We start from the raw sequence: 14,671 nt of genomic DNA, 5'->3' as shown, positions 1-14,671 counted from the left end.
GAACAGAATGATTATTGCACTGTGGGTAATTCACACTCCTGAGATGGAAGCTTACTGTCCAGGTAGATAGAGATTAGTTTTTGCTCAGGGTTATGTAAGAGAGAGAGTGTGTGTGTGTGTGTGTGTGTGTGTGTGTGCATGCACACCCAATGTACATGTTCATGTGTAGCTGCATGTGTATGCATGCATGTGGAGGCCAGGGGACAACTTCAGGCTTCATTTTTTAGACACCATTTAACCTTCGTTTGAAAATGGGTCTCCTGCTGTTCTGAAACTTCTACAAGTAGACTGTTAGTTGGCCATGGGGCACCAGGCCTATCTGCATCTTTCTGCCTTCCCTCGGACTACAGCTGGGATTGCAAACACACACTGCCATGCCCTGCTTTTGTTTTTTGTTGTTTTTTAAATGTGAGTTCTGTGGATTTCTTTGGAATTGTCCTTATGCTTGCAAAACAAGCGCCTTACTGACTAAGCTGTCTCTCTCTTCATTTTTTCTTTCTTTCTTTCTTTCTTTCTTTCTTTCTTTCTTTCCTTTTCCTCTTCCTCCTCCTCTTCCTCCTCTCTTCCTCCTCCTCTTCCTCCTCTTCCTCCTCCTCTTCTTCTTCCTCCTCCTCCTTTTTTTTTGTTGTTGTTGTCTTTGAGACAGAGTTCATGTAGCCCAGGCTGGCTTTGAGCTCTCTGTGTAGCTGAGGATCACTTTGAACTTTTGGTCCTCCTGCCTCCACCCAGGTACTGGGAATTTAAGGGTTTGCAACTGTTGTGCTTGTTCAAACTGTTCGTGAACCCCAAAAGACCCCAAGGAGCTGATTCTGATGCAACCCATTCGGGTCTTTGAATTCAAGGTTCAGCTTGGGCTTACTGCAGATCCTGTTGCAACAGAATGGGAGGGTGAAGTCCCGAGCCCAGTTTCAGGTAAGCATTTATAAAGGCAAGCAAACAAGGGGATTTCTAGCCTGGTACACATCTGATGGGGGGGGGTACTATGGAATTTTGTTGCCCTTTAAAATAATTGGCTGATGCTGGGAGCCAAGCCATAATCTTAACTTCTGCTTTCCTCCTGATCGGTGGTTGTTAGGGAGTGACTTGAAGGAACAGGCTTGTTACAGAGTGACCTGGAAACTAGTGCTAGGTGTAAGCTTGTTGGTTAACTCAAGTTCGACCTTAAACCAGATTCTCTAAGATGGCCCCTGAACCCAACACGGAGTTGGTCTGGTCTCTCAAAACCAAACCTGGTTTATTCTGTTCGGGAGCTTGAATACATGCTAGGTAAGAACTCTACCAACGGAGCCACATCTCTCATCTTGCTTTTGCTTTTAGTTTTTTTGAGACAGGATTTCCTTGTGTAGCCCTAGCTGTCCTGGAACTTGCTCTATAGACCAGGCTGGCCTGGAACTCAGAGATTGGCCTGCCTCTGCCTCCCGAGTGCTGTGATCACCCTGTGGACAGGCTTGTTCGGTTTTGGTTTTGGTTTTATGCTCTCAAGATCAACCCTGAATTTGCTTTTGCCAGGCATCCCGGCACAGCCATGAGAAGGATAACGGTTCCTGAAATTCATAACAATGGGAGAAATAAAGTCTGCCCCTTCTCTCCAGGTCTCAATGACAAACTGAGGCACACTTTGGGGGAACCAATGACTTTATTGGGCTTCCTTACAAAGTGTGTACTTACAAGGGTGTGGGTGATCCTCCCCAGAAGAGCCTGGAAAACCATTACCCATCAGGGTGAGTGCTAGCCACCCATAGCAGCATAGATGGAGCCCTGTGCTGGATAGTTTGATGTCACCTTGACAGGAGCTGGAGTCATTTTGGAAGAAGGAACTTCAGTTGAGAAAATGCCCTACTAGATCGGCCTGTGGGCGAGCCTGTGGTGCATTTTCTTGATTGATGATTGGTATGTGAGAACCTAGCTCATGTCCGTTGGTCCCACAATTGGACTGGTGGTCCTGGGTGGTATAAGAAAGAAAGCTTAGTGTAAGGGTGATGTCCAGCTCAGGATACCCCAAGACCAAGTTCTCAGCAGAAATGAGATTTATTTGACCCAGAGGGACAAAGGACAGGGGATAAGAGACAAAGGCAGGAGACAGAGGACGAGGGAGAAGAGAAAGGGAACAAGGGAGAAAGGTAGGGGTGTTTCCTCTGGAGTGGGACAGAGGACTGACTGTCTCTAGATGGGCTAATGGTGGTTTATAAAGAAAAAAGGACCCTGTGTTAGTGTGAGGAGCTTCATTTTTTTTTTTAAATATTTTATTTATTTATTATATATTATGATTACACTGTCGCTATCTTCAGACACACCAGAAGAGGGCATCAGACTCGTTTCAGATGGTTGTGAGCCACCATGTGGTTGCTGGGATTTGAACTCAGGACCTTGGGAAGAGCAGTCGGTGCTCTTAACCACTGAGCCATCTCTCCAGCCCGAGGAGCTTCATTTTAGTTGGCTATGTTAATTAGGTGAGCCAGAGGGGGCTTTTGATTGCTGGACTTCAATACTTTGATAGCTGGAACTTGGTGGTCAGCCTCAGGAGGAGGAAGTGGCCAAATAAAGGAATAGATCTTGGTGCCTAGCTTAGGCAGAGGGAATGGAGGAGAAGCCAGGGGCCTGCCAGAGCCATGTCTGCCATGCCTGGGGTTGACTAGAGCCCCTTCACTGAGCAAGCCTTGAGCAGTGAGACTATAAACAGCACTCCTCCCAGGCCTCTGCACCAGCCTCTGCCTCCAGGTTCCTTCCCTATTTGAGTTTCTGCCTGATTTCTACCCTGAGGTGTGGATCTGTGAGCTGAAATAAACCCTTTCCTGCCCTAGTTGCTTTTGGACTTGGTGTTTTATTACAGGAATAGGAAGTCTAATTAAGACAAGCTCGGGGCTGGAGGGTTCAGTGGTTAAGAGCACTGACTGCTCTTCCAGAGGTCCTGAGTTCAATTCCCAGCAACCACATGGTGGCTCACAACCATCTGTAATGAAAAGCTCCCTGCTCTTTCTCTTCCAGTCTCAGGCTGCGGGAGCTGTGGGTTACCGTGCAGACATGGCCAAGTCCAAGAACCACACACGACCAGTCCTGCAAATGGCACAGAAATGGCATCAAGAAACCCCGGTCACAAGATATGAATCTCTTAAGGGGGTTGACCTCAAGTTCCTGAGGAACATTGGCTTTGCCAAGAAGCACAACAAGAAAGGCCTGAAGGAGATGCAGGCCAACAATGCCAAGGCAGTGAGTGCACCGCACAGAGGCCATCAAGGCCCTTGTGAAGCCTCAGGCCATCAAGCCCAAGATGCCAAAGGGCTCTAGCCACAAACCCAGCCTTCTGGCTTTCATCGCTCACCCCAAGCTTGGGAAGAAGATTCGAAGCTACATGGCCAAGGGTCGTAGGCTCTGCCAACCAAAGCCCAAGGTTCAAACCAAGGCAGAGGCCAAAGCTCCAGCTAAGGCCCAGGCTTCAGCTCCAGCCCAGGCTCCCAAGGGTGCTCAGGCCCCTATGAAGGCCCCATAGAAAAAGCTCCTGTCAGTGTGAAGACAGGTGGACCCCTGTGACACACACCTACACACTATTTGCAGATGACCGGTGTCCTATGCTGTTTTTACAAATAAACTTAAGACAAGCAAAAAAAAAAAAAAAAAAAAAAGACAAGCTCCCCTTCCCGTATATACTCAAGCCCTTCCCAGGCCACGTGCAGCTAAGACAGAGTAGCTACAATACAGAGTAGCTGGCTACTTAGGTGAGAGTCGTGTGGCTTCTACCCTTCCATGGGGGATATAAGCAGTCAACGAGACCAGCTGGGTTAACCCTTTTGCAACGGGCAAAGCTGAATTCCCCAAGATGGCGGTTGCTGGGTTTGGACAATAGTCACTCAACAGCAAAGATGAGTGTTTTGTCCTGGGTGCGAAATCATTACCTTGTCCACGGTCAGGAGTCCTCTTGCTTTGAATTCTAAGGTTTGATTGTTTCAAGCATTCAGAATTAGATCTGGAGTTTCTGTTCCTGATCTGAGTTAGCAAACCTGCCACCCCCACCTGCCGAGGCACATAGCCTCAGTTCCCTGGAACCTGCGAATATCTCCTTCCCTGCAAAGGCTTTGCAGCCATGATCAGGTTTAGGATCTTGAGATGATCCTGGATTAGCCGCATGGGCTCAAATTCAATCCCACTCATAAGAGAGATACGGGAAATCACACACACACACACACACACACACACACACACACACACACACACACACAGAGTCAGCTCACACTCACATACATACATACGCACACTCACATTTACATGACAACAGATAGAAAGGAACCTGGGTCAATGTTTGTAATCCCAGTGCCTTGGATATGGAGGCAGGGGCATTGCTGCAAGTTCAAGGCCAGCCTGGGCTACATTATGAGTAACTTGTACTACACAGAAGGCTTTTGTTTCCTCCCCTCCTTCTCGCTCTCTTTCGTTTATTTTGAGACAGGATCCGGAACTCTGATCCTCCTGCCTCCGCATCCCTGGTGCTAGGATTTACAGCGTGCACTGCCACACCTGGCTCAACACTCTTGTCGTTAGAGGGTTTGAAAACGTCAGCCTGTAAAGACAGGGCTGCCTTCCTCTTGAACCAGCGGGGTCAGTCACTGCCTGAGCTGACTGAGCCGGCCTGGGGTTCCAGGAGCCTGAAGAGGGAACTTGGCCCTGTAGACGCCTTGATTTGGGCCTAAATACAGATTTTGGTCCCCAAACGGCGAGGAGAGAGAATTCTATTGTTTTGAAGCCACCAACTTTGTGTATTTCAAAAGAAACATTACATTTACACCTACTTATTTGTGTGAGTGTATTCATATTTACTTGGGATGGGATCTCACTCTGAAGCCCTGGCTGGCCTGGAGCTGTTGTATGTGGACCACGAAGCACCCATGTATAGAGGTTGGAACCTGGAATCAGTTCTCTTTTCCACTGTTCAGGTGTGTGTCAGCTTTGGGGTGCTATTTTTTAATTCAGCCCCAGTAAGATAATGGAGTCAACACACTCTTTGGTAATTACCCAACTGACCCCACCCTAGGTGCGGAGAACACCTTTCTGAGCCATGGCTGGCGGCATTTGTGGTGAGTCAAGTGGCTGAGGTGTCTGTTCCCATAATCTGGCAGTGCAGACCCCACATCATATTCTGGTGGCCAGCACAGTTCTTGCTTCTGGGGTCAGGGGCTCCCAGCTTCTGTTCTTTGTGATCGTATTTTATACAAATGGTTTTTCTCTTGCATTTCCATGGAAACTTTAAAATCAACTTCGATCTCATTTAATTTCCTAATGGTAATGTTTGGCTTTTTGTTGTTTTTTTGAGATAGGGTTTATGTGGTGGCTTAACTATGCTTGGCCCAAAAAGTAGGCTATCAGGAGGTGTGGCCTTATTGGAGTAGATGTGGCCTTGTTGAAGTAGGTTTGGCCTTGTTAGAGTTGGAGTAGGTGTGGCCTTATTGGAGGAAGTGTATCACTGTGGGGGTTGGGCTTTGAGACCCTCCTTCGGGCCACATGGGAGCAAGTCGTCTTCTAGTTGCCTTCAGATTAAAATTGAGAACTCAGCTCCTCCAGGGCCATGCCTGCCTGGACAATGCCAAGCTTCCCATCATGATGATAATGGACTGAACCTCTGAAACTATAAGCCAGCCCCAATCAAATGTTCTGTCTTATAAGGATTGCCTTGGGGGCTGGAGAGATGGCTCAATTTGTAAGAGCACTGACTGCTCTTCCAGAGGTCCTGAGTTCAACTCCCAGCAACCACATGGTGGCTCGCAACCATCTGTAATGGGATCCGATGCCCTCTTCTGGTGTGTCTGAAGACAGAGCATTCAAGTACACAAAAACTTAAATAAATATTTTTTTAAAAAAGATTTTATTTATTTACTTTATGTATATAAGTACACTGTAGCTGTCTTCAGACACACCAGAAGAGGGCATCAGATCTCATTACAGATGGTTGTGAGCCACCATGTGGTTGCTGGGATTTGAACTCAGGACCTCTGGAAGAGCAGTCAGTGCTCTTAACCACTGAGCCATCTCTCCAGCCCCTAAATAAATCTTTAATAAAAGAAAACAAAACAATAAGAATGAAATTGATTAAGGATTAGGAAGTAGAGAGAGGGGTAGCAGCCAACACATGCCAGCTTGAGCAGGTGGCATTTGGGAAAAGAAGCAAATATTCAGAAACCGAACATTGGCAATGAATGTAAATATGTGAGAATCCACAGAAATGTCCAGTTTGTTTTTATAAACTCATTTATAAGGGTTTCATGTTATTTAGACTGGTCTTACAGTCGGTTGGGAGCCTCCATGTGGTTGCTGGGAATTGAACTCAAGACCTCTGGAAAAGCAGTCAGCGCTCTTAACTACTGAGCTTTCTTTCTAGCCCCTTGTTTTATTTTTCAAGACAGGGTTTCTCTGTGCAGCCCTAGCTGTCCCAGAACTAGCTCTGTAGACCAGGCTGCTCTCAAAATCAGAGATTTACCTATCTCTGCCTACCGAGTGCTGGGATTCAAGGCATTCACTGCCTGCTCTTTGATAATTTCTATATGCACGGCCCTTGCCTAGTCTAGAACCTTCATATAAATGGAATCATACCCTGTCTGTTCTTTTGTCTTCTCTCACTTAAAAAAAAAAAGATTTATTTGTTATACGTAAGTACTCCGTCGCTGTCTTCAGACACACCAGAAGAGGACATCAGATCTCATTACGGTTATGAGCCACTATGTGGTTGCTGGGTTTTGAACTCAGGACCTCTGGAAGAACAGTCAGTGCCCTTAACCACTGAGCCCCCTCTCCAGCCCGGCTACTCTCACTTTTGCAGGGTTTGCAAAGTTAGTTCACGATTTCCACGATCTTGGACTTCCGATCCTCCAGTTTCTACCTCCTCAGTGCTGAGGTCACAGGCGTGCACCACAATGACCATATAACCACCTTAGTTTTGCAGTACTTAGGGATCAAACTCAAGGCTTCGTGTAGAGCGGGCAAGTACTCCACCAACGAGCTACCACCCCAGCTCCTCCTTTTTTTTATGGCTGAATAATGCTGACCTGCTCATCAGTTAGAGACCTTGGGACGTTCACACCTAGGGCTGAATGGCTGAGCCTCCTGGATGTGCTTCCCTCCCGGTTGCTGAGATAAAACACTGGCTAAAAGTACCCCGGGGAGGAAAGGCTTATCTAGCATACACTTTCACATCTCAGCCATCAAACAAGGGAAGTCAAGGCGGAGCGCAAAGTGGGAACCTGGAGGCAGGAACTGAAGCAGAGGCTGTGGAGGAACCTGCTTACTTTCTCATACAGCCCAGGCCCACCTGCCCAGGATGGCACCAGCCGCATCGGGCTGGGCTCTCCCTATCAGTTGGCGATTAGACACACCCACAGGACAGTGGCAATTCCTCAATTGAGGTTTCCTCTTCCTAAGTGACTCTAGCTTGCGCCAGGTTTACAGCCAGCACAATGGGGAAGTGTTTGCATGGCTATCCTCCGTTCTCTCCTGCATACTGTTTTCCCCATCTAGTGCTGGGGGACCTCCGGCATGCTAGGTGAGGTCACTCCATTGACCTGCACCACTAGCCCTCGTAGGGAACTGAAGAGATATAAGGTAACTCTGTGTTTCAATTTTTGGGGACCTGCCAAACCGTTTCCCACAGCAGCCACACATCCCACATGCAGGTAAAGTTCTGATTCCTTCTCCTGCCTGCTTTGTTTATCTTTTGGAACAGAGCCCGGTGGTGGGTGTGTGCCCAGTGTGGTTCTGTCTGTGTCTTTCCTAATGACTCATACACAATACTGTTTTGTATTTCTCAGTGTTGAGGGTTTGCCAATCTTTTGTTGATTTAATCTTAGGAGGGTTTTTTTGTTTGTTTTGTTTTATTTTTTAATGCTCTCACAAATGATCTTCCTTCCCCCTTTGAGATAGGGTCTCACTGTGTATCCTTGGTTGGCCTAGAACTCATTAAGCGGATCAGACTGGCTTCAAACTCCCAGAGATCTGCCTGCTTCTGCCTTCTAAGTACTGAGATGAAATGCGCACGCCGCCAAGCCTAGGTTACTGTTTTTGAGGTTGTTTGATTTTTGCTGTGTTCAGTGGAGCCTAGTGAAGTGCCCCACCACTGAGTTGCAACTCGAATCTCACTCTTTCTTTTTAAAGTTTTTTTATTTTTTTTATTTATTTTTATTTATTTATTTATTTATTTATTTATTTATTTATTTATTTAGGGTTCTTTTTTTTTGAGTTGGGGACCGAACCCAGGGCCTTGCGCTTCCTAGGCCAGTGCTCTAACCACTGAGCTAAATCCCCAACCCCTTAAAGTTTTTTTTAAAAAAAGACTTATTACTGTTTTAATTTATGTATACGGTCGTGTGTCTGTCTGCCACATGGAGTACTGTGACTTCAGAGGCCAGGAGAGGGGATCAGATCCCTGGGAACCGTTGTGAGTCACCCAATGTGGGTGCTGAGAACTGAACTTAGGCCTTAGCCACTGGCTGCCTCTCTAAGTCCTTTTCTTCTTTTTTCTAAAAACAGCAGCAGCAGCAACAACAACAACAACAACAACAACAACAACAGACCTAACCAAATAAACAAACAAAAAATCAAAGACAAACCAGACTGTTTTAAAAATAGAAATACTAGATTTACAGCAATATTGAGTGAGAAAGATAGGATTTCCAATATAACTTCTCTCTGAATCAAACTCCCATACAGAAGGATGTGTTGATTATGAGTGACACTTGTCCCCACTGGAGTCACCTGCTACTGCCAACCCTTCTTCCTTAAACCTCTGGCAGCCCCCTTACCCTACCTCCATGGTCCCTAGAGTTTTCACTCTTCCAAACATTATGCGCTGGGCCGTTAATAACTTGTAGTAACGTAAAAGCTGCCAGCGGGTGACGTAATGTAAAAGCTCCTTTGTTGCTTTGTCCTAACGTGGTGGACCCTTTTCTCAACGTTCCTGTCTTCTCCCTGCCTTCTCTCCTCTTCCTCCTCTTCCTCCTCGTCTTTCTCTTCTCTCTCTCCTTCTCTCTTCCTCCTGTTTTTGGGGACCAGGTCTCACTACCTAGCACAGGCTGGCTTAGACCAGCTTGACCTTCCTGCTTCCACCTCCCAAGGGCTGGGTTCATGGATGCTCAGCACCACTCCCGGCTCCCGGCTGCTCATTTCTTTCTTTTTGTTTGTTTGTTTGTTTGTTTTTTCTTTTTTCTTTTTTCCTTTGGAGGGGGAAGTGTCTCATTGTCTCCAATTCCCTATGTAGCCAAGGCTGGCCTTGAACTCCCAATCATCTTTCCTTCACCCTTCCCCTCCCAAGTGCTGGGAGTCTCACCAAGCCTGGCTACCTTGCTCCATTTTTAGCACTGAATAATATTTCATTGTCTGGAGGCATCCTAGTTATCCATTCATCTACAAAGAACACTGTGCTCGCCTCCAAGTGTTGGCAATGAGGAATAAAACTGAAAGCAGCCTGTGTGCAGACTTTTGTGTGGCTGTTTCAGTCCTGGGCAAGTACCTTAGAGCATGACTGCTGGGCAGCATGGTAAGAGGATGACATTTTTTCTCTCAGAGGTTAAGCTGGGCTGAGTGTGGTGGCTCTGTCCTTTAATGCCAGCACATGGGAGACAGAGACAGGAGGACCTCTGTGAGTTCAAGGCCAGCCTGAATGCTCGGCCAGCCAGAGCTAGGTAAGAGAGACCCTGTCTTAAAAAAACAAAAGTAATAAATAAATAAAACTGGACGAGGTATCACGTGCCTGTAATACCAGTTCTTTGTTTAAAAAAGATTTATTTATTTTATTAATATGAGTACACTGTTGCTTTCTTCAGACACACCAGAAGAGGGCATCAGATTCCATTACAGATGGTTGTGAGCCACCATGTGGTTGCTGGGGATTGAACCCAGGACCTCTGGAAGAGCAGTCAGTGCTCTTAACTGCTGAGCCATCTCTCCAGTTCCCATAATGCCAATTCTTGAGAGACTGAGGCAGGAGGGTTGCCTCTATTCAAGGACTGTCTGCGGGCCACATAGCCAGTCGTGAGTCATCCAGGACTATATAACAAGACCCTGCTCAAAACATCATAAAACAAAAAGACCAAAAAACAAACAAACAAACCACTTAAAAAATAACTAAAAGTGAAGGCCGGAATACACCCGTCCTGGCAAAGTAGTTGTCCCATGTTTTCACCAGCAACAGTGTCATTTCCTGTCATTCCTCATTCGATGATCTTTGGCAGAGTTGATGTTTTGGATTTTGGGGATTTTTAAAAAGGAGGTTTATTTATTTTCACTTATGTGCACATGAATTCATGTACATGCAGGTACCCAGGGAGGCCAGAGAGTGTCAGCTCCCTCAGATCTGGTGGCACAGAGAGCTGTGAGTGTTGGGAACCACAAGTGATCTTCACCGCTGACCTATCTCTCAATTTTGGACTTTTTTGTTTGAGACAAGGGTCTCACTGTGTAGCCATGGCTGGCCTGAAACTCACTATGTGGATCCCACTGATCCTGAACCCACGGATATCTACAGGCCTCTGTCTCCTAAGTGCCACCACACCCAGCTCGAAGTCCCACAGTGACAGCTGTCTCTCTATTGATCTCTTGTCATTATCAGGTATTTTTGTAATTGCTTTCCGGAAAAGCTTTTATATACTTCCCATCATTAATTTTATCTAATTTTTTTTATTATTTTACTTGAATGGTGTTTTACCTATATGTTTGTGTGTCTGTCTGAATCCACAGAGTCTGGAAGAGGGCATTGGATCCTGGAGAGCTGGAGTTACAGACAGTCATGAGCTGCCATGTGGGTTCTGGGAACCAAACAGCTAGTCCTCTGAACCATCTCTCCAGCTCCCCCTATTATTACTTTTAATTTAATAATCCAAAAACCACGGCAACGTGGTTGAAAAGATATAAAATGAAGCAGAATTAAATCAAGCACTAGCAAAATGCTTTCTGGAGCCACACTATTGTATCTGATATTGCTCCATCTTTGATCTTAGCCATGGTGCTTTTATTTTTATTTTATTTTATTTTGTGTGTGAGATTTCAAATGCCTGGTCTCACTTCTGTCTTAGTTACTTTACCTCTTGCTAGGACAAAATTCTGTATAAGAGCAACTCAAGGAAGGAAGGAGGGAGGGAGGGAGGGAGGGAAGGAGGGAAGGAGGAAAGAAATAGGGAGGAAAGGGGGACCGTGAACCCACCCTGGTGACTAGGTGGTTCTACCCTTGATGAAGGCAGGCAGCTGGCATGCTGGTGGTTATCCTAGGGAACAGATGTGCATTAGAGGTATTTCTTAGGGTCTTCAGCAGTCTCTTAGCACATCACATCTCACACTGCAATGAGAATGGCTGGTCCGCAAATGCACGCCTTTTGAGGGGGAATCGCACCCACTGACTATAACCAAAGAGACCAGATACACCAGCTCAGAGTGCTCAGTGCACTTACAGGAAGAAGCAAACAGGGGAAATGGATCCTTGGAGAGAGGACGAGTTGTCCAGGGGAGGACCTGTGTGGGAGGGATCCTGTAGGAAGCCTCTGTTGGAAGTCACTGGAACCTGTCCCAGACTGATGGTGACTTCGCTATGAGCACAGGTAAAATTCCCCAGAGCTATGCACCTCTGTGATCTGTGGAGTTTACTGACTGGTTATGTGTTGTTTGCCTGTTTGAGACTGGTTCCTGCTTCAAGCTGGCCTGGAACTCATTCTGTAGCTCAGGAAGGCAGTCTTCCTGCTTCAGCCTTCCAAGTGCTGGTGACAGGTGTGTGTGTGTGTGTGTGTGTGTGTGTGTGTGTGTGTGTGTGTGTGTGTGTGAATTTTGGGAGTTGATTCTCTCCTTTTATTAGGCGTGTCTTGGGGCATGAGATTGGGTCATCAAGCTTAGTTACAAGTGGCCTGTATGGGGTTGGGGATTTAGCTCAGTGGTAGAGCGCTTGCCTAGGAAGTGCAAGGCCCTGGGTTCGGTCCCCAGCTCCGGAAAAAAAAAGAACCAAAAAAAAAAAAAAAAAAAAAACCCAAGTGGCCTGTACCTGCCCTGACATCTTATTGGCCCCTTTATAATGTTTTTCTAAATAAAAGGGAGGAGAAAAAGGTCTCAGATATAAAGCCACTCTGTCCCCAAAGCAGCCCGGAGCCCACCCTCAGAGTGTCCTTGGCTGACACTTGTTCTAAATGGACCCAGGGTCTTGACTCTCCATCTCTCCAGGACCGTCTCCCCTACAACACCTCAACCTTCTTAACACTATGACCCTTTGAGATGGTTCCTCACGCTGGGGTAACCCCCAACCATGAGACTATTTTTGTTGCTAAGGTTTTGAGTCATAATGTAAATATCTGATAGGCAACCCTGATGGGGTCTCGAGCCACAGGTTAAGGACCCCTTGGACACCCTGTTCTCCCCTTCCCCCCAAGCCCAGGCACCCTTGTGACTGCTATGACCCACATTGTGGAAGTGACACTGGCCGACTTCCAAGGGGGTAGATCATAAAAGGGGTGGCTTCCTCTGGATGTCTTTGACATACGTTTTTGAAACCATGTTGCAGGAAGCTGATGGTTCTGATGCCATGGAGACTAAACAGTTAGCGCCTCAAGAGTGAGCAGCCCTCAGCTGTCCCAACCAATGACCATACGACTTTGCTATCCTGCCTGATCCTACCCCACACAGACCCCAGAGCTCACTCAACACTCCTGCTGGCCTCAAGCTGCCCTATCCTGGGGTAGGCGGCTACACAGAGATATTTAACAGAGACACCTGGCTGGCTTCTTCCGCAGGGTCCTTTCTGCTCCACCCTGCCAGCCACACTAGTGTGCCCACTTCCCCATTGCACAAATGCCTCCCTTCCAGGTTGCATCAATCTGCTCACTCTTCCAGGCCAGATGTTGCCACACCTCCTCCAGGAAGCCTTTGGCTTGCAGTGCCCAGCAGTGGCAGGGGCAGATCATGACTAGGTTCAAAGCTCAGGCTACCCACTTCCCAGTTGGGTACTTGGGCAGGGTACGTGAGTCAGCTTTAGATTCCTCACATATAAAGTCTAGGTAGTCACAGCGGATATTTCACACGGGGACTAAAAGGATCACGTTACGGGAAATACTCAAACTGTCCCAGCCGCAAGAGCTCTCTGGAATGTTGACGGCTATATCTGTCCCTGGTCTCAGGGGCCTGTCCTATGATTTCCAGAGTCCCATTCACTGGTGACTTAATGATACCATCCATTCATTTGTTCATTCTTTTCATACATGGTTAGCTGGGCTTATCTGAAGGCCAGCAGGAGTCCGCTACATTTACCCATCCACTTACTAGTCTATTGGCATCGCCCACATCTCTGTGGACATGCCTGGTACTGAGCCAGGCTGCAGCGAGGTGGTGATGGGGGAGGTGGGTCCCCGTCTTTACCATCAGAGGCTTATGTTCTCTGGAGAACGCATCAGACGGATACAGAAAGGGGTTGACAGGCTCTGATGCGGTCACCATGAGGTGATGGGAGTGCACATGGAGAAAGAATTGAGTAACCCCCTCAATGGGTGGAGGGGCAGATGTGCAAAGAGAACTGAGGAGGAGTCAGAGGTGAGGAGGCTGAGAGGAACATGGCAGACAGTGTCTGAGTGGCTGGAGGGTTCTGTAGGGAACCTGGGTGGATGAGCAAAGCCTCCAGCCATTTGCACTGTCAGTTTCCTGAATGCTCCCAGCAGGTAGAGGCTTGGAGATTACAATGCCACACACTGAGCCTTTCCTATCTCCAGATTCTTTTCTTCTCTTCTCTTCTCTTTCCTTTCCTTTATTTTATTTTTGAGACAGGGTTTCTCTGTGTAGCCCTTTCTGTCCTGCTGCCCTGGAACTCACTCTGTAGACCAGGTTGGCCTAGAACTCAGAGAACCTCCTGCCTTTGCCTCCTGAGTGCTGGGATCAAAGGTGTGCATGCGACAGCCACCACCCGCTTTTCTATCTCTCTGTGGGTTCTAATCCATGGAGTCAATCAACCTCAGACTGGAAATATTCAGGGGGAAAACCACCCCAAAACAAAACCTCTGGGCATCATGATTGTAATCCCAGCATTTGGGAGGCTGTGGCAGGAGGATTGCAATAAGTTTAAGGGCATTCTTGTCTATAAGCCATGCCCTGACCCCCAAAACAAAAACAAAGCAAAAGCTGGAGAGATGATTCACTGGCTAAGAGAGATTGCTGCTATCACAGAGGACCCGGGTTCGGTTCCCAGCTCCTGCATTGAGTAGCTCAGTATTGCTTCTAGCATTGGGTGGTGTACTATTGCTTATGACTGCAGCTCCAGGGGCTTGGACGAACAGGAGGAGAAGATGAGATCAAAAAAGGGGAAGTAAACCCTCCAAAGTCCAGGAGCACACATAGGACTGAAGCCTCTCTCTTCCAACCTAGGTGGTTCTTTCTACCAGGCGTCTGGTGCAGTGAACGTTGGGCCTTGGCTGGGATAGTGCTCTGCCCCGGGTCCTATTCCTTACTTGGGGTAGCACCAGGCCTGCATTCAGGTTCTGAGAAGGAGGGTCCTGGACTTGGCACAGGGTCAGCTGCTGACCCTATCTGTATCACACAACCTCAAGGGACTGTGAACACCAAGGGAGCTTATTCACCAGGCTTCCTGGCAGGGGTGGCTCTCAGCACATCCTCTCCTCCAGGGGCAGGGGTTGGTGGGATGCTATGAGTCATGGGGGGATGAAGGCTAGGAGGATCC

At 47.4% G+C, this 14,671-nt stretch overlaps 1 protein-coding gene across 3 annotated transcripts in view; it reads left to right on the top strand.

Annotated features, from left to right (window-relative positions):
* Positions 1-7,437: 7,437 nt before the first annotated feature.
* The window catches only part of Card10 (caspase recruitment domain family, member 10), a 41,101-nt gene continuing 33,867 nt past the window's right edge, over positions 7,438-14,671 (top strand). For 2 of the 3 annotated variants that reach the window (XM_039079260.2, XM_063263609.1), the window contains exon 1: positions 7,438-7,581. The gene's annotated coding sequence lies outside the window, so the exon portion shown is untranslated. Of the gene's footprint in view, positions 7,582-10,289; positions 10,583-14,671 lie in introns of all 3 variants that reach the window. The other variant, XM_063263610.1, reaches the window with a different exon arrangement.

The sequence above is a fragment of the Rattus norvegicus genome, chromosome 7 (genome assembly GCF_036323735.1).
Source record: "Rattus norvegicus strain BN/NHsdMcwi chromosome 7, GRCr8, whole genome shotgun sequence".
NCBI classification, from domain to species: Eukaryota; Metazoa; Chordata; class Mammalia; order Rodentia; family Muridae; genus Rattus; species Rattus norvegicus.
Note: the sequence above shows the minus strand (reverse complement) of the source record. Positions and strands in the feature narration are given on the sequence as shown.